Source organism: Phyllobates terribilis, unplaced genomic scaffold, assembly GCF_046119375.1.
Source record: "Phyllobates terribilis strain yellow unplaced genomic scaffold, ASM4611937v1 Scaffold_4__5_contigs__length_816908805, whole genome shotgun sequence".
Lineage (NCBI taxonomy): Eukaryota > Metazoa > Chordata > Amphibia > Anura > Dendrobatidae > Phyllobates > Phyllobates terribilis.
This window is the reverse complement of record NW_027362764.1, coordinates 700,761,302-700,780,255: the sequence shown is the minus strand read 5'-3', so window position 1 is coordinate 700,780,255 and position 18,954 is coordinate 700,761,302. Positions and strand designations below refer to the sequence as shown.

The 18,954-nt window shown below is 47.2% G+C and overlaps 1 long non-coding RNA gene across 1 annotated transcript in view; it reads right to left on the bottom strand.

Annotated features, from left to right (window-relative positions):
- Positions 1-18,713, bottom strand: part of LOC141265915 (uncharacterized) — a 104,645-nt gene extending 85,932 nt beyond the window's left edge. The window contains exon 1 of the long non-coding RNA XR_012320171.1: positions 18,596-18,713. This is a non-coding gene — a long non-coding RNA (uncharacterized lncRNA). The remainder of the gene's footprint in view (positions 1-18,595) is intronic.
- Positions 18,714-18,954: the final 241 nt, after the last annotated feature.

Here is an 18,954-nt window from a genome sequence, read left to right as displayed (position 1 = left end):
GCAAAGGATGGGCTAAAAAAGTGGTGAAATGATTCTGCAAAATTGATGTTACCAGCAGATACTGTGTTTCTGTTACGGTTTGAGTGCTGAACACTCGACGGTCCCACGGTTGGCAAGTTGGAACTGTGAGATTCACTACGTGCACCACTGGTGTTTTGTGGAAAAGCACATGTAAGATTCTGCAACAGTCTCTGCTGATACTCCTGCATGCGTGCATCCCTTTCTATGGCAGGAATAATTTCTGCAAATTTACTTTTGTACCGGGGATCTAACAGTGTGGCAACCCAGTAGTCAGGATTATTTCTAATTCTCACAATTCGAGGGTCATGTTGCAGGTAGTGCAGCAAGAAGGCACTCATGTGTCTTGCGCATCCAGGAGCACCAAGTCCCTGTTGTGTTGGTGGCGAGGTAACAATCATGCTTCCTTCCTCTGCCCTCTCCCCCCAACCTCGCACAACAGAAATGTGATCAAGGTCTCCCTCATCTGATGAGTCTTCCATCAGTTCGTCCTCCACTTCTTCCTGGGCTCCTGCACCTTCCTCACTAGTTTGGCTGCTACCATGCGCCCTGGTAAAACCATCTCCCCCACCCTCACATGCCTGCCGCCTTGGTGCTGCCGACCGTCTGGACCTTGCAGATGTTAGCCCTTCCGCATACAACTCCTCCTCCTCTACTTCCTCCACCTCCTCTTGTGCCACCACCTGACTCCGAATTCTGTTTAACATGTGCTCCAGCATGTAAATCACCGGAAAAGTCATGCTGATAATGGCATCGTCAGCACTAAACATCTTCGTCGCCATTTCAAAACTGTGCAGAAGGGTGCATAGGTCCCTGATCTGAGACCACTCCTCCAGCGTGATTTGCCCCACCTCTGGATCTCGTTGGCCCAGGCTATACGTCAGAACGTATTGCACCAGGGCTTGTCAGTGCTGCCACAGTCGCTGCAACATGTGCAGAGTTGAATTCCACTGGGTAGGCACATCGCATTTTAGCCGGTGAAGTGGCAGGCCCAACGACTTCTGTAGAGATGTAAGTCGCTGAGCTGCGGGATGCGAACGGCGGAAGTGAGCACACATCGACCGTGCCCTCTGCAGAAGGCCATCTAGTCCGGGATAGTGGGCTAAAAATTGCTCCAGTTTCAACACGTGAGCCATACCAGTCACGTGTGTGACATTGCCCCGGCGAAGGGCCGCACCCAGGTTTGCAGCATTGTCGCACACGGCCTTCCCTGGTTTCAGGTCCAGTGGAGACAACCATTCATGAAATTGGTTCTCCAGAGCTGACCTCAACTCCTCAGCTGTGTGACTCACATTTCCCAGACATTTCAAAGTAAAAACCGCCTGATGACGTTGAGCCCTACTGCCAGCATAGTAAGGAGGTGTGCAGGATCCCTTCTGCACAGTTAGAAAGCTTGTGGCATGACCAGACAGGCTTTGGGTGCAGGTGGAGGACCGAGAGGAGGTTGAGGAGGCAGAAGCAGTGGAGGAACTTTGAGATAAAGAGGATTGACGCACAACTCGTGGGGACGACAAGACGTGGACAGCAGCCCCTTGTCCTGCTGTCATCATAGTTACCCAGTGCCCAGTCAGCGACATGTAACGCCCCTGTCCATGCCTACTCGTCCAAGTGTCTGTGGTGAAATGCACCCTGTCACACACAGAGTTTCTCAAAGAAGCGGTGATGTTGTGTGCGACATGCTGGTGGAGCGCAGGCACACCTTTCTTTGAGAAGTAATGCCGACTGGGCATCTGGTACTGGGGCACTGCGACGGACATAAGGTCTCAAAAATCCTCTGTGTCCACCAGGCGGAAAGGCAGCATTTCTGTAGCCAAGAGCTTACAGATGGTGAAATTCAACCTCTTAGCTTTCTCATGGCTAGGAGGAAATGGTCTTTTACTTGTCCACATCTGAGGGACCGAGGGCTGGCTATTGTGCTTAGACGGGGTTGATAAGGGTGTCCCCGGCAAACTGCCGGTCTGTGCGGAAGATGCAGGCGGACATGTTAGGTTGCCTTGATCCAAAGGTGGTGCTATCGATGTCGGACAGCGCTCAACACCAGCTGATGTTACCACCTCCAAAGAAAATGATGACCTGCCAATCACGCTGGCTGTTGCGGGTAAAGAGGTGGCAGGTCTGCATCCTAAAACAGGTGTGACTGCTGTCCCCCCAGTCACAGAGGATGAAGAGGCCGCGGATGCACAAGATGTGGCAGACGGTGGTTGGCCCGGCCGGCTAGGCCGCATTGTAGCACAGTGAGCTTCCCACTGCAACTTATGCTTCATGTCCATGTGCCAGTTCATGCATGAAGTATTCAAACTATGTATTTTTTGGCCTCTACTTAGCTTTTGCTGACAAATGTTACAGATAACACGAGTTGGGTCATCTTTATCGATCTGAAAAATGCCCAGGCTATGCAAGGCTTAGCACCCATGCGACCTGAAGAGCCACCACGACTTGTGGTGAGAGGCAGAGTTGTGTTTGAGGATGCAGTTGTTGACGTGCTTCCAGTACTACGTCTCTGTCCAGGAAGGCACAACCTGACCTCGTCGTCACTAGCATTCTCCTCCACCTCCTCTGATGACCTCAGCTCTTGGCTGACTGTGGGTTGACAGTAAGTGGGATCTCCAACCTCATCATCATCAACCTGTGTGTTATCACACCCGTCGTCCTCAGAGCCAACCTGTTCCTGCCCTGACAAAATGACGCGCCCCCTGGGCCAGTGTTGTTGGGGATACCCGGAGCCGGATCAGATGGGGGTTGTAGTCTCCGAGTGGCTGTGACCCGGTCCGTGCCCAGGGTGTCAAGCTCAGTGTGTGGCAGTCCTTATGATGTTACTAGATGTTCTTTTGTGTCGACTACGCCACCCGTTGATTTGCGGTCAATATGGCCGCCGCTGCAGCAGGGTCCGCTGAGGCTGGTGATGTATGTGCAGCTCAGGTAGTATAACCCCCAACGGGAGGGGTATAGCCTCAGGGGGTCAGTTGCAGAGGATGGGGGTTGTGGTGGTGCAGCGGGGATGGAAATGAGACTCAGAGTCGGGCTGTGCAGTTCAGGGTTTGTTTACTTACTGCAGTTGTTCTGGTCACTCCGGCCTTAAGTGACCACCCGAGCCGTGCTGCGTCCACCAGGTCCTGGACTCGGCCAACCCCCAGGTGATTCTGGAGCGTGGTCCTGAGCTCCCTTTCTGTCCTGTCCTCTTCTCTGGCCTTCCCCACCAGGGATCCACCTATGTCCGGCTCCCTCGGGCCTCTTGGTGGTAAACCCTTGTCTCTGGGTTCCCTGACCCTATTCCTGGTCTGCCTTCTGGGTGGATTTAGTGGGTGATCGTGGCAGATCAGTCCTGCCCACGACCTCCGGTTCCTGGCTAAGGTGTGCTGTAGCCTCTGCCAGCTTGGGATCCGGTACCCTGTTGCCAACTCTTCACCCTCTGGTCTAATTTGGGCTCTTGGAGTTCCTTCTTTCTCCCCCTCTGGGTCTTTCTCTCTCCTCTCTCTCTCTGGGCCTTGGAGCTGCTCTTCTCCTCTGCTCTGACAGACTGACCTCACTCTGCAAAAGACTGACCCTGATCTAAGATGGTGCCCACCTTATATACTCCCTCTATGTGTGAGCTCAGGTGACCAGCACCCAATGAGCTCCTAGCACTACCCAGACTGCTCCCCCTATCTGCCCCTACACTACTGGGATGTTCCACCCCCCTCCCACTCCAGCCAGGAACAGACACTGTCGTACCTGCACATTTCTCTAGTGGGAGTACCATCGGTCTGTTCCTCGGAAATGGGATGTGTGTAGTGCATGCAGCTAACTGAGCTCAGTTCCACACTCCATCCTTACCCGGGAGTGGAATATCACACCTCTGGGTTGAGGTGCAATACCCCTGTAGCAGCCGAATCCTCAGGGTGCTACATTCCCCCCTGGTAAATCACAGCACGTCCTCGGGCTGTAAGATATAAACATCCACAAACATACATTTTTTTTTCATAAAACATAAACATATAAAACATCATATATTATCAGCATAAACTTTTCATATAAAACTTATCATAAATAACACTCTTGTTCCTCCGGCCACGGCGCAACTTGTGACCGGGTAAAGTGCGACAGTCTCTCTTGGAAGAAAAACAGTTTCCTATAAAACCGGTAGGGGGCGCTTTAGGAAGCGCAACTATATACAAGGGTATATGGCCGCTCTCAGTCCTCGGCCAGGTATTAGGGAGGATTGACCGTTCTCAGTCCTCGGTCAGTGGGAATAGGGACACACGGGGTTAACAGTTCACTTTTGGCTGGTCCCAACGGGGACTATATTTTAACTAAGTAACAGTTCTTGGTACCCCGACGGGCAACTTTATACAGTCTCTCTCTACCGTACTTCAACGACGGCGTCCTCCTGCTCTTTCTTGTTGGTTGGTTTCAGTTTCAGACCCGTCCGGGCACGTATGCTGGGCGAATAGATCTTCACCCAGGTGCGGCACTCTAGATGCTGAGGGCGCGTTGATGGTAGCGGCGCCCGGGTTAACCAGGCCTTGCGACCAGGCTTGGGGCACCCTAAAGGCAAAGGGCACCGTAAGAACGGCGGCGCCCTGGGTTACTCGGCCCTGCGACCAGGCCGGTGGCTCCGCGGAGGTAGGGGGCGCTGTTGGAATTGCGGCGCCCGGGTGTACTAGGCCTTGCGACCAGGCCGATGGTACTTCCTGCTTGGCCACGCTCGGGGTCGAGGCGTGTGACGTCACAGGGGTCGCGGCTTCCGTTTGAGGCCTAGTCTGCGGCGGTGACGTTGCAGCGACGGGCACGGCAGGGGGTACTTCGGGCTCTGCGACGGGGAGCTGGGGCAGGCACGCGGTTTCCCGGCTCGGGGTAGTGACGTCCCCTTTACCTGCCTCCATTCGTTCGGCTCCCTTCTCGGCGCCGTCTCCGGCCTTCAGTCCTCCTGCGCCATCCTCAGAGGCGGTCTGTCTCCTCGTCTCGGGTGGCGTGCTCCGCTGACGAGTTCCAGCCTGCTGGGCCATCTCTCGGCTCCACTCCGCCAACGTCTCTCGCTGCACCCGGGCCATCCTCCGTGCGAGGCCCTCCAGCGCGGTCTGTGCACACTCCCGGTCTCGGGGGAGCTGTGTTAGGATCTCCAGCAGGCCTTCTGGAGTGGCGACCTGCAACAGGCTCCTGACCACTGGGTCGGTGCTGCCTGACTCTCCCTCCAGACGTCTTGTCTCCGGGTGCGCTCTCTCCAGACTGCTCCAGGCGACACCCATCTTTGTTCTCTTGTTCTGTCTCCGCCCACATCGAGGGTGGTCCCGGGGCAACTTTGTGATTGTCAGTTCCAGGGGCAGTTCTCTTACGCTGATGGACACTTCCAGCATCACAGTCTCTGTTGGTGGGGGCGGTTTCCGCTTTTGGCGCCATTCTTCGACCTGGCCCACGATGGGAGGTGACCTCTTGCCACCCTCTGGCACGCCCATAATGGCGTCCGCTCTTCCAAGGCGGGAAATCTTTGGAAATGGCGGGAATCGTCTCCCAGTGGCGGGAAACTCCATGGATGGCGGGAAAAAGCTGCAAATGGCGGACAACCGGCGGGAAACGACCTGTGATGGGGCCCGATGGCGGGGACCCTCCGGAACCGGCAGGAGACTTCTTTCTAAGGTAACGGTGAATTTTTCTTCAGGCACGCAGTACCCGGTTGTTGCGGGCACGTTATCCTGCCGACTACGCCAAAGTTGACGCGCCCCCTGGGCCAGTGTTGTTGGGGATACCCGGAGCCGGATCAGATGGGGGTTGTAGTCTCCGAGTGGCTGTGACCCGGTCCGTGCCCAGGGTGTCAAGCTCAGTGTGTGGCAGTCCTTATGATGTTACTAGATGTTCTTTTGTGTCGACTACGCCACCCGTTGATTTGCGGTCAATACGGCCGCCGCTGCAGCAGGGTCCGCTGAGGCTGGTGATGTATGTGCAGCTCAGGTAGTATAACCCCCAACGGGAGGGGTATAGCCTCAGGGGGTCAGTTGCAGAGGATGGGGGTTGTGGTGGTGCAGCGGGGATGGAAATGAGACTCAGAGTCGGGCTGTGCAGTTCAGGGTTTGTTTACTTACTGAAGTTGTTCTGGTCACTCCGGCCTTAAGTGACCACCCGAGCCGTGCTGCGTCCACCAGGTCCTGGACTCGGCCAACCCCCAGGTGATTCTGGAGCGTGGTCCTGAGCTCCCTTTCTGTCCTGTCCTCTTCTCTGGCCTTCCCCACCAGGGATCCACCTATGTCCGGCTCCCTCGGGCCTCTTGGTGGTAAACCCTTGTCTCTGGGTTCCCTGACCCTATTCCTGGTCTGCCTTCTGGGTGGATTTAGTGGGTGATCGTGGCAGATCAGTCCTGCCCACGACCTCCGGTTCCTGGCTAAGGTGTGCTGTAGCCTCTGCCAGCTTGGGATCCGGTACCCTGTTGCCAACTCTTCACCCTCTGGTCTAATTTGGGCTCTTGGAGTTCCTTCTTTCTCCCCCTCTGGGTCTTTCTCTCTCCTCTCTCTCTCTGGGCCTTGGAGCTGCTCTTCTCCTCTGCTCTGACAGACTGACCTCACTCTGCAAAAGACTGACCCTGATCTAAGATGGTGCCCACCTTATATACTCCCTCTATGTGTGAGCTCAGGTGACCAGCACCCAATGAGCTCCTAGCACTACCCAGACTGCTCCCCCTATCTGCCCCTACACTACTGGGATGTTCCACCCCCCTCCCACTCCAGCCAGGAACAGACACTGTCGTACCTGCACATTTCTCTAGTGGGAGTACCATCGGTCTGTTCCTCGGAAATGGGATGTGTGTAGTGCATGCAGCTAACTGAGCTCAGTTCCACACTCCATCCTTACCCGGGAGTGGAATATCACACCTCTGGGTTGAGGTGCAATACCCCTGTAGCAGCCGAATCCTCAGGGTGCTACAAAAAAACTAAAGTTGTCGCTCCAATCAGGTATTTGAGTCTCATCATCGTCTTCCTCATTGTCTCCACCAACAGGAGTTACAGTTTGGGAATGAGGGTCTACATTATGGTCAGAACCTTCTGCGTCTGGTCCTGGATCCGACTCATAAAGATTCTGGGCATCAGTGCAGATCATTTCCTCGTCTGGATTCACAGAAGCGCTGGAGTCGACCTCTGATTCCCAGGCTATAGTATGAGTAAACAGCTCTGCAGACTCAACCATCTGTTCTGCCTCATACTCAGACGGGCAGCTGGAGATTTGGGAGCTGTGAGGAAGCAAGTGCGATTGGGGTGACACCTCTGAGGACTGGAGTATTTGTGATGTTGAAGTTGATGTGGAGGAGAGCCCACTTAAAGGAGCACTTGATATCTGTTGAAGCACCTGCTGTTTTTGTGCCTCATCTGGAATTTGTAGCGATTGGCGTGGCCATAAGAAAGGGATCTTATCACATTGTCCACTAAAAGAAGTAGACATTTTAGTTTGGCTGGAAGATGGTCTTTCTTCTGCAGATGTTACTGTTGCTTTAACACCTACCCCACGGACACAACCTTTTTTCCCCTTCCCAACACGCCTATTCCCCTTTCCACCAGCAGCAGGCCTTTTTCCACTCATTTTGGTGGTTAACTAATTCACAACTCTGGAGTTGTTTGCACAAAAAAACAATGGATGGGAACCGAGCAGAGCTGAGTGGCCAAACTGTGGTATTAGGCCAAAACTATTGGCTGGGTTAGATGCAGAAAAAAATTATATTCAATTTGCAACCTGATGGAGGTCAGTATATATGGACTAATAGACCAAGTCCCACACACTGCTAATGTAGCACCCTGAGGATTCGGCTGCTACAGGGGTATTGCACCTCAACCCAGAGGTGTGATATTCCACTCCCGGGTAAGGATGGAGTGTGGACCTGAGCTCGGTAGGCTGCATGCACTACACACATCCCATTTCCGAGGAGCAGGCCGACGGTACTCCCACTTAGAAATGTGCAGGTACGACCGAGTCTGTTCCTGGCTGGAGTGGGAGGGGGGTGGTACATCCCAAGTAGTGTAGGGGCAGATAGGGGGAGCAGCCTGGGTAAAGATAGGAGCTCATTGGGTGCTGGTCACCTGAGCTCACACATAGAGGGTGTATATAAGGTGGGCACCATCAAAGATCAGGGTCAGTCTTTGCAGAGGAGTCAGTCTTTACAGAGAGAAGTCAGAGGAGGAAGAGGAGCAGAGAAGCCCCAGAGTGAGAGAGAGAGTGGAGCAGAGAAGGAAAGACCCAGAGAAGACAAAGAGAGGACTCTGAGAACCCAAATTCAATCCCCGGGTGAAGAGTCAGCAATAGGGTACCGGATCCCAAGCTGGTGGGGGCAAAAGCACACCCTAGCCAGAGACCGGAGGCCGTGGGCAGCGTCTGCCACGGCCACCCACCACATCCACCCCGAAGGCATACCACGTGGAGGGTCAGGGAACCCAAGGCCAAGGGTGTCCCAACAGAAGGCCCGAGGGAGCTGGACCTAGGTGGATCACTAGTGGGGACGGCCAGAGGAAAGGACAGAAGGAGAGCTCAGGGTCACGCTCCGGACTTGTTTGGGGGTTGGTTGAATCCAGGACCTGGTGGACGCAGCACGGCTCGGGTGGTCACTTGAAGCTGGAGTGACCGGAACAACAGCAGTGAGTAAATACCCTAAACTGCATAACCCGACTCTGTCTTCATTTAACATCTATGCTGCACCACCACAACCCCCATCCTCTGCACCTGACCCCCTGAGGCTATACCCCACCCGTTGGGGGTTATACTACCAAAAGCTGCACCAACACCATCAGCCTCAGCGGACCCTGCTGCAGCGGCGGCCATAGTGACCGCAATACAACGGGTGGCGTAGTCGACATTAAGAACTTAATAACATCTGTAGGACTGCCACATACAACTGAGTTTGACACCCTGGGCACGGACCGGGTCACAGCCACTCGGAAGACTACAACCCCCATCTGATCCGGCTCCGGGTATTCCCCTAAAGAATATGGCCCAGGGGGCGCGTCACTAGAAGCCCAAATATTTTTTCAGAGCTAGATGCAGAAAAAAATTATAATCAATTTGCAACCTGATGGAGGTCAGTATAGATGGAGTAATAGATCAAGTCCCACACACTGCTAGAAGCCCAAATATTTTTTCAGAGCTAGATGCAGAAAAAAAATATATTCAATTTGCAACCTGATGGAGGTCAGTATAGATGGACTAATAGAACAAGTCCCACACACTGCTAGAAGCCCAAATATTTTTTCAGAGCTAGATGCAAAAAAAAATTATATTCAATTTGCAACCTGATGGAGGTCAGTATAGATGGACTAATAGACCAAGTCCCACACACTGCTAGAAGCAGTGTTCTCGTTTTTTCCTTGTAACACATTAGTGCCTCCTTGCTGTTTTCCTGTTTTAATCTCTTGAATGCCTCTTTTTTGCTATTTAACGCCCCTTTTACGTTCTTATTCAACCATATTGGTTTCCTCTTATTTCTGGCCCTTTTATTCCAATACGGTATATACCTCTTGCACTGAGTATTCAGAATTCTTTTGAAGGTTTCCCATTTACTATTCGTATTCCTTTGATTAAGAACTTTGTCCCAGTCTATAAGTTGAAGGCTTTCTTTCAGCTGATCAAACTTCGCCCTCCTAAAGTTTAATGTTTTAGTTGTTCCCTTATTGATAACCCTACTGAAGGGCATTTTGAAATTGATAATATTATGATCGCTAATACCTAGGTGCCCCCCTATCTGTACCTCAGTTATTCTATCAGGCCTATTAGTCAATATTAAGTCCAACACTGCCTTCCCTCTCGTTGGTTCCTGCACTAGTTGGGAGAGATAATTATCCTTGATATTTGTCAAGAACCGTTTTCCTTTCTGCGATCTACATGTTTCTGTTTCCCAGTCAATATCCGGGTAGTTGAAGTCCCCCATTACAATCACCACATTATGTTTTGCTACTTTGTCTATTTGTCCTAATAGCAGTTTCTCATTCTCCTCTGTTATATTGGGTGGCTTATAGCAGACCCCCAGTAATATTTTATTATTATTTTTTGCCCCCTCTATCTCTACCCACATGGACTCGACCCCCTCTTCTCCCTCTCCTATATCTATATGACTTCTACGAGGAGGTTAGCTCTCGAGTAGATCAGGGGGAACCAGTGGATGTCGTGTATCTCGACTTCTCAAAAGCGTTCGATAGCGTGCCACATAATAGGTTGGTATACAAAATGAGAATGATGGGGCTGGGGGAAAATGTTTGCAAGTGGGTAGCTAACTGGCTAAAGGATAGAAGGCAGAGGGTGGTTATAAATGGAATATACTCAGATTGGGTAAGCGTCACTAGTGGGGTACCACAGGGGTCTGTACTAGGCCCAATGTTATTTAATATCTTTATTAACGACATAGTCAACGGGATAAATAGTAAAATATCAATATTTGCAGATGACACAAAGTTATGTAAAACAATTAATACAAAAGAGGACAGTGCAGACCTACAGAGGGATTTGGATAAGCTGGGTAGGTGGAGCATTAAATGGCAAATGAGGTTTAATGAGGAGAAATGTAAGGTCATACATATGGGAAGGAAAAATGGAAGTCACCAGTACTCACTGAATGGGAAATCATTGGGGAATTCAGAGATGGAGAAGGACTTGGGCATCTTGATTGATAGCAAACTAAATTGGAGTGCCCAAAGTCAGGCCGCTGCTGTAAGGGCAAACAGGGTAATGGGATGTATCAGAAGAGGTATAGCTGCAAAGGATGAGAACATTGTTCTTCCACTGTACAAAGCTCTGGTCAGACCACACTTGGAATACTGTGCTCAGTTATGGGCCCCAATATATAGAAAGGATATAAATGAGCTTGAAAAGGTACAAAGGAGGGCAACAAAATTAATAAGGGGAATGGAGGGACTGCAATACCCAGAGAGGTTGGCAAAACTAGGACTATTCAGCCTGGAAAAGAGAAGGTTGAGGGGGGACATAATAAATGTGTACAAATATGTTAGGGGACAGTATAGAGACCTTGCCCGGGATTTGTTCAAAAGGAGGGATATTACGGTAACAAGAGGGCATTCACTAAGACTGGAAGAGAAAAGGTTTCAGCACCAGCATAGGAAGGGGTTCTTTACGGTAAGAGCAGTGAGAATATGGAATTCACTGAGTGAGGAGACGGTAATGTCGGATTCACTAAACCAGTTCAAGCGGGGACTGGATGCTTTCCTAGATACCAGGCAGATTTCTGCATATACTTAAAAATAGAATAAAATAGTAGGTTGATACAGGGATTTATTCTGACTGGTGGTTTCAGAGTCGGGAGGGAATTTTTCCTCAGGTGAAGATTGGCTAAATCATTTGGGGTTTTTTCCCTCCTCTGGATCAACTTTAGCAATTACAGAACTAACAGGTCGAACTTGATGGACGCAAGTCTTTATTCGGCTTTACTAACTATGTAACTATGTAAGCCCAAATATTTTTTCAGAGCTAGATGCAGATAAAAATTATTTTTCATTTGCAACCTGATGGAGGTCAGTATAGATGGACTAATAGAACAAGTCCCACACACTGCTAGAAGCCCAAATATTTTTTCAGAGCTAGATGCAGAAAAAAATTATATTTAATTTGCAACCTGATGGAGGTCAGTATAGATGGACTAATAGACAAGTCCCACACACTGCTAGAAGCCCAAATATTTTTTCAGAGCTAGATGCAGAAAAAAAATTATATTCAATTTGCAACCTGATGGAGGTCAGTATAGATGGACTAATAGAACAAGTCCCACACACTGCTAGAAGCCCAAATATTTTTTCAGAGCTAGATGCAGAAAAAAATTATATTCAATTTGCAACCTGATGGAGGTCAGTATAGATGGACTAATAGACCAAGTCCCACACATTGCTAGAAGCCCAAATATTTTTTCAGGGCTAGATGCAGATAAAAATTATTTTTAATTTGCAACCTGATGGAGGTCAGTATAGATGGACTAATAGAACAAGTCCCACACACTGCTAGAAGCCCAAATATTTTTTCAGAGCTAGATGCAGAAAAAAATTATATTCAATTTGCAACCTGATGGAGGTCAGTATAGATGGACTAATAGACCAAGTCCCACACACTGCTAGAAGCCCAAATATTTTTTCAGAGCTAGATGCAGAAAAAAATTATATTCAATTTGCAACCTGATGGAGGTCAGTATAGATGGACTAATAGAACAAGTCCCACACACTGCTAGAAGCCCAAATATTTTTTCAGAGCTAGATGCAGATAAAAATTATTTTTAATTTGCAACCTGATGGAGGTCAGTATAGATGGACTAATAGAACAAGTCCCACACACTGCTAGAAGCCCAAATATTTTTTCTGAGCTAGATGCAGAAAAAAATTATATTCAATTTGCAACCTGATGGAGGTCAGTATAGATGGACTAATAGAATGATGCTATGCCCAAAAGGTTTTACTTCACTAGGTGCAGTAAAAAAATTGGTATTCTATACACAGGTGGTGTAGCTTGCAACACAGATAGGCTACTCCACTGACTAACACACTCTGCAATAGGACAAAAAGGATTTGCTTTGCTAGATTTAGCCAAATGCTGTGAAAAAAGCTTGCACAGCACTGGCACAGACCTGCCTGGCAAAAACTGATAGGAACTGATGTAACCTAGTCCTGAAAAGGACTGCAATTACAATTAGTCTTTACTCCCAACCTATCTATTTAAGAGCACAGACCTGCCTGATAAAAGTCGTAGGAAATGCTGTAACCTAGTCCTTAAAAGGACTGCAATCAAAACTATTCCCTACTCCCAAGCTATCTGTAGATTTGTGCGAAAATTGGCTTGAAATTAACAAGGTATAGCGCACACAGCAACAGCGGTGCCGTCTAACATGCAGCTGCAGCAGTGAGAAAATGGTGGCGACGGGGAAAATGGCTGGGTCTTATAGGGCAAGGACATGTGACATACACTGCCAATGACACATGCCCTTGCTTGTGTGAAAAAAAGCACTTCGCTCCGTGTGTGCGCTGCTGAGATCCATCCCCTGCCCCTCCCCCCGCCCCGCTGTACACTCAAACTGCGTATTAACATTAATTTTCATCATTACTGAGAAAAAATCCAGTTATGATTTTGGTGCACGAACAGTTATCGAACATAACCTCGAACAGCCGAATTTTTTTCAAATCGTTCGTGTTCGCTGAACGGCTCGAACACCGCCCAAAACAGCTCGAATTTGAGATTGGCGAACAGTTCGAGTCGAACAACGCTCATCTCTAGTTATCAGGTCAAAATCACCAGGGTATGTGAACTTTTGATCAGGATGTTTTTGGTTGTCATTAAGATTTAAAAAGAGAAAACACAGTAGTTTGACAATAAATGGCTTCACCCAACCAATAACCATGAGTGGAGAAAAAGTTTTTTTGTTATCATTCATATTCTCTGAAACAAGGCCAAGAAAGGTAACATTCTGTCGGTGTATGTAAACTTTTGAGCACAACTGTATAAGTGGTCACTGTACTTTATACAGCTTGATCCAATATTTTTATAGATATTACTATTTATTATAGTGCCATTTATTCCATAGCGCTTTACATGTGAAAGGGGTATACATAGCAAAAACAATTACAATAATCTTGAACAAAAACGTCAAGGTGACTGGTACAGGAGGAGCGAGGACCCTGCCCACAAGGGCTCACAGTCTACAAGGGATGGGTGAAGATACAGTAGGTGAGGGTAGAGCTGGTCGTGCAGCGGTATGGTGGAGTGAGGTTTACTGCAGGCTGTAGGCTTGTCGGAAGAGGTGGGTCTTCATGTTCCTTTTGAAGGTTTCCACGGTAGGCGAGAGTCTGATATGTTGGGGTAGAGAGATCCAGAGAAGGGGGGAAGCAAGGGAGAAATCTTGTTTGCGATTGTGGGAAGAGGAGACGAGGGGAGTAGAGAAGGAGATCCTGTGAGGATCGGAGGTTGTGTACAGGAAAGTACCGCGAGACTAGCTCATAGATGTATGGACGAGACAGGTTGTGGATGGCTTTGTATGCAATGGTTAGGGTTTTGAACTCGAGTCTCTGGGCAATGGGGAGCCAGTGAAGGGATTGACAGAGGGGAGAGGCCTGGGAATAGCGGGGGCCAGGTGGATTAGTCGGGCAGCAGAGTTTAGGATAGATTGGAGGGGTGCAAAAGTGTTAGCGGGGAGGCCACAGAGCTGGAGGTTGAAGTAGTCAAGGCGGGAAATGATGAGGGCGTACACTAGTGTTTTAGCAGGTTCTTGGTTGAGGAATGTGCAGATCCAGGAAATATTTTTGAGTTGGAGTCGGCAGGACGTGTAAAGGCCTTAGATATGTGGTTTGAGGAGAGATCAGAGTCCAGGGTTACCCCAAGGCAGCGAGCTTGCGGGACTGGGGAGAGTGGGCAGCCATAGACATTGAAGTGATATCAGGTACAGAGAGGTAGATCTGTGTGTCATCAGCATAGAGATGATACTGAAAGCCGTGAGATTCTCTCAATGAGCTGTCCCAGGCCGAAGGTGTAGATGTAAGATATAAGAATCTGCAAAATCATTTTGTTAAACAAGTATGTCATACTACCCACTAAAAATCACTCCAAAGTGTCAGCCATTAGGGGTTTTCTTTTTTGTAACTTGCAGCTCACTGTCCATTTTCAGATGTAATATGTGAATAGTAGTAGCAGGGATATTGAAATGGTGGGGTCTTTGTCTCTTATCTATGAAACTGCATACAGGACTATCAGAAGGGAGTTTGAAAACCATTGGAAAATGGCATGAGAAATGTATGCTAGGAAAAAAAGTTCCAGTCCCTATAGTGCTGACAGAATGCTGATGAAGTAGCAAGCATGTAGCTAGCAAGCAACAGTGTGTGTAAGTTAGGATAGTTCCTGGACATATCAGACTGGTATGTACACCAGAAGCTGGTCTAACTTGTTCTGAGGGATGGGGAGCATATGACCACATTTTTCTATAGCTGGTATGTGAAGTACATGTACACTTTATAGGGGTTGTCCAGTCCAAATTGATAAGTCTGCATTCACTCTGTGTGACTGCAGACTTATGAATCCCCCCCAGAGGCGGGCTTTGGCTGGGAGTTGTATAACGCATAAATACCTTCCGGTTCCTGGCGCAGACACAGGTAAATCCCTGCAGCGGACAGTGAGCGCACTAGGGGGGTTCATAAGTCTGCAGTCACACAGAGTGTTGACCAGACAACCCCTTTAAGTATTTAACTGACGTTTCCAATTTACGCCATAAACGAACTGTTAATGGCCCAGGAATACTCATTACCAGTTTCTATCTGACCTTCATTGATACTGAAGTTTGTGATGGAAAAAAATGTAAATGTTCAGGATTACATGACACCTTTTAGAATACTGCATTTTAAGAAAAGTTTTTGCTTTATGAACTTTTAGTGAATGTAGCAAATTTCTCACATCCATCAACCTTCAAGAGCTGTCTGGTGAGTGGCAGGTTCATTATTATTCCTTCAAGACAGATCCTTAAGCTCCTGGAAAATTAAATATTACAAGCCAGAGGTCTAATTAGATTAGGACGTTTGCCAGACACATTGTACCCGGGGGAGCTGTTTCGGATGTAATTATTTAGTATTTCTCGGACATTATTAACATAATTTCCTTAGATAATTCATTCTTCTGCATATTCTAGACAAAATATAATAAAATAATAAATATACGTAAAAAGGTGTATGACAAGGAAGCAGAAAATCAACCTGGTTGTTCTTTATGACAATTCCCTCTTTGGGAAGAGAAAGGTTTGACACTAAATTGCATTCAAAGTCATATTTTAAGTTGAGCAGCTCTTGAAATTTAATTGAGAATAGAAGACTAATGATTGATATCGAATAATCTGGATATTTCATTCTCCTATCAAAACACTTATGATTGATCACGTCAAGTTACATGTAAAAAAGTACAGTTCAAATTCCAAATGTGACACAGCTAGGGATGAGCGGACCCGTGGGAGTTCGGGTAATAGTCCAAATTTGGTTCGGGTACCAGAATAGAACCCGAACTTGAACCTGAAAACGGACCCCATAGAAATCAATGGGGACCAGAAATTTGGAGCTGGAAATCTCTCTCTCTCCGGACTCCCGAACTGTATTCAGAGTTCAGCACCGGACACCTAGTGTCCGGTATGAACCCCGAACTTGACAGTTCGGGTTTGTTCAATTCTAGAAACAACATTTACAATATAGAAGAGTCACAATGTATTCTTGCTCTGGTCCCAAAAAGTACATTTTGATCATTGGGAGGTTATTCCTACATCAGTGGTTCAACAAATACAACACGTACTTTAAGAGCTCATTCAGACAAGGGTATTATATGCGTGTGTGCTGTCCAAGTAGCAATTGGATGGCACACTGACCAATGTAGAGGCTGAGACCCTGATTCCAGTAATGTATCGCTTACTTTACCTGGTACTACAGTTTTAATTAAAAACTGTTTTATATTCTGCAGATTTACCAATTTTCTGACTGCTGGGCTCTGTATAACCCCCCCCACACACACACACACACACCACTGATTGGCATCTTTCTGTGTACACTGTGCATAAGCAGAAAGTGGCGGGGGGGTAAGGTTATACAGTGCTCATGAATATGGAGGACTATATGGCAGCAGATTTACTAGTCCTCTATTAATCTCCTGCTGATAGAACAGCACGGTGGCTCAGTGGTTAGCACTGCAGCCTTGCATCACTGGGGTCCTGGGTTCAAGTCCCACCAAGGATGACATCTGCTAGGAGTTTGTATGTTCTCCCCATGTTTTCGTGGGTTTCCTCCAGGTTCTCTGGTTTCTTCCCACATTCCAAAGACATACAGATAGGGAATTTAGATTGTGAGCCCCAATGGGGACAGCAATGACAATGTATGTAAAGCACTGCAGAATATGTTGGCGCTATATAAAAATAAAGATTATTATTATTATATGATTTTATCAAAACTACAGCACGTGACACATCACTGCAATCAGAGTCTCTGTCTCTATTTTATTGTATTCTCAGATTAGGTAGCAAAAACTTGATTATACATTTCCTTTTGGGCCCTAACGCTGATTGTTATGACGTATCAAAGGAGCATTGCTACAAGGTACATCTAACGCTTCGTGGAAGAGGAATGGGATCAGGGGTTAAGTAAATCTCTCAATGGCTGCAGTTTGAGAGTGGTTATCTCAAACTGCCAACCCCTTTAAAGTATATGGACACTTTGGGGGAAAATTTTATTTTGTTTAAATTCATGTATTTTGGTCTAAAAATAGTTTTTGCAATTGTGTTTCATTAAAAATTTTGCTCTATTTGTCTTCTATAGCCTTTGTTTTGTACAGTCTATTGCTGGCTGCAGAATGAGATCACGAGAATCAGCCCATTGTGACTCTTTTAAAAAAAGTTAAGCTACATATTTACAGGGTGAACAAGCTCACTGATGCATTCTTCATTAACTCATTCTGCAGCTAGCAATGAGCTGAGAATCAAACAGCCTTCAAAGCAAAACGGAGCAAAATATGTACATCATATGTTGTGAAGGGGTTAAATGTGTCAGTGGGCACTGTTCTGATGCTTCCCTCGTAACCTTGTACAGTGCACGTGAAATGAGCCCGTTTTGGTGGCATTCAAAAAAGGAGTCCATGGTATCCATACTATGCCAGTGTCACATTCAAGGCCAATTTCACCCTAGTTAGAGACTTTTGTGTTACGATACACTAGTTATAATACCTGACAAAGGATCATTCTGAAAATTCCAAAACGCGCGTCGGGGTGTGTGCCACACTCGTCTCTCTGGACCACCAAGGTAATATCCCTATATGCTCTTATGTTTGTCCTAGAGCATTAACTTATGCACTATTATGTTCCATTAATTTTTCAATCACACTATTTTTTGATAGACATTTGTTTATAGGCTTAAACCAGGTACTCCACTAAATGTTATAGTTCTTTGCATAGATCTGATTTATATCTGAAGGCTTTGGTCTTTATTATTTTAGCTCATTTTGGTTTTGCCTGTTCTATGGCAATTGGCTCCACCTTGTGGACTCCTATAGTTGTCCTTTTGGTCACTAGTTTTATAGTATGGACTTGCATGATCTTGTCTTTACTACTTCGAAGCAATGTGTATCTAGCCTAAAGATCTATGGAACAAGAAAAGCGCATTAGGGTGTTATCCAAAATAACAGGGTGATCAAGTGGCGATTCCGCTCACCTTGTAGGGTTGTGTTGTGTTAGACACAACTCTGATATAATATTAATTAAGGTTCCCTGTGGTTCTCCTGAAGAAGCTGTAATACTTGGAAACGAGTCGAGAATAAACCACACAGTTAATATTTTCGCTCAATTCCAACTCCTTTATTGGTTCTATACCAGCAGCGCAGAATACCCACTATCTCCTTTCCTATGTATCTAGCCTAAATGGAATAATATAACCTAGGTATGGAGGAGGTATTACACAAGTAATATGGGTATCCTTCTAAACGTGCAAAAAACAATGCAGGTCTTCGTTAATTTCCACTTTGCCAAATATTCTGAGGGTATTTTTGAAAGTAATCTTCCTTTTTTGTGAGATTGTAGCTATAGATCAATGCAGTCGGAAGCTAAAATCATAGGTGAATGCCAAGTGTTCATACTCACATTGCTATATATGGGACACAGCGTTCTCCCCACCACAAATCTGCTCTTCTCCGGTTAGGATGTCATGTCAAATGACATTATACACACTACTTGTTTAAGTAAACCTCCTGTTTCCTACACAGAATTCAGCCCAAAGATATTTTTATTCAGAGCAGAAAACCCTCCAAACCACTAACAGGGAAAAACAAACTTTTCCATTCTTTCCAGATACGTTTACTGGATGGTAATTAGCTTACCAGATGCGTACAGTCAGTGATCCCAGAAACATGCAAATCAGTGCTGCGAGGTGAGGCTGCTCTTTTGCATACGGAAATAGATTGAAAGTTTGAAATAATATTTATGATTTAGTCCTTAAAAAA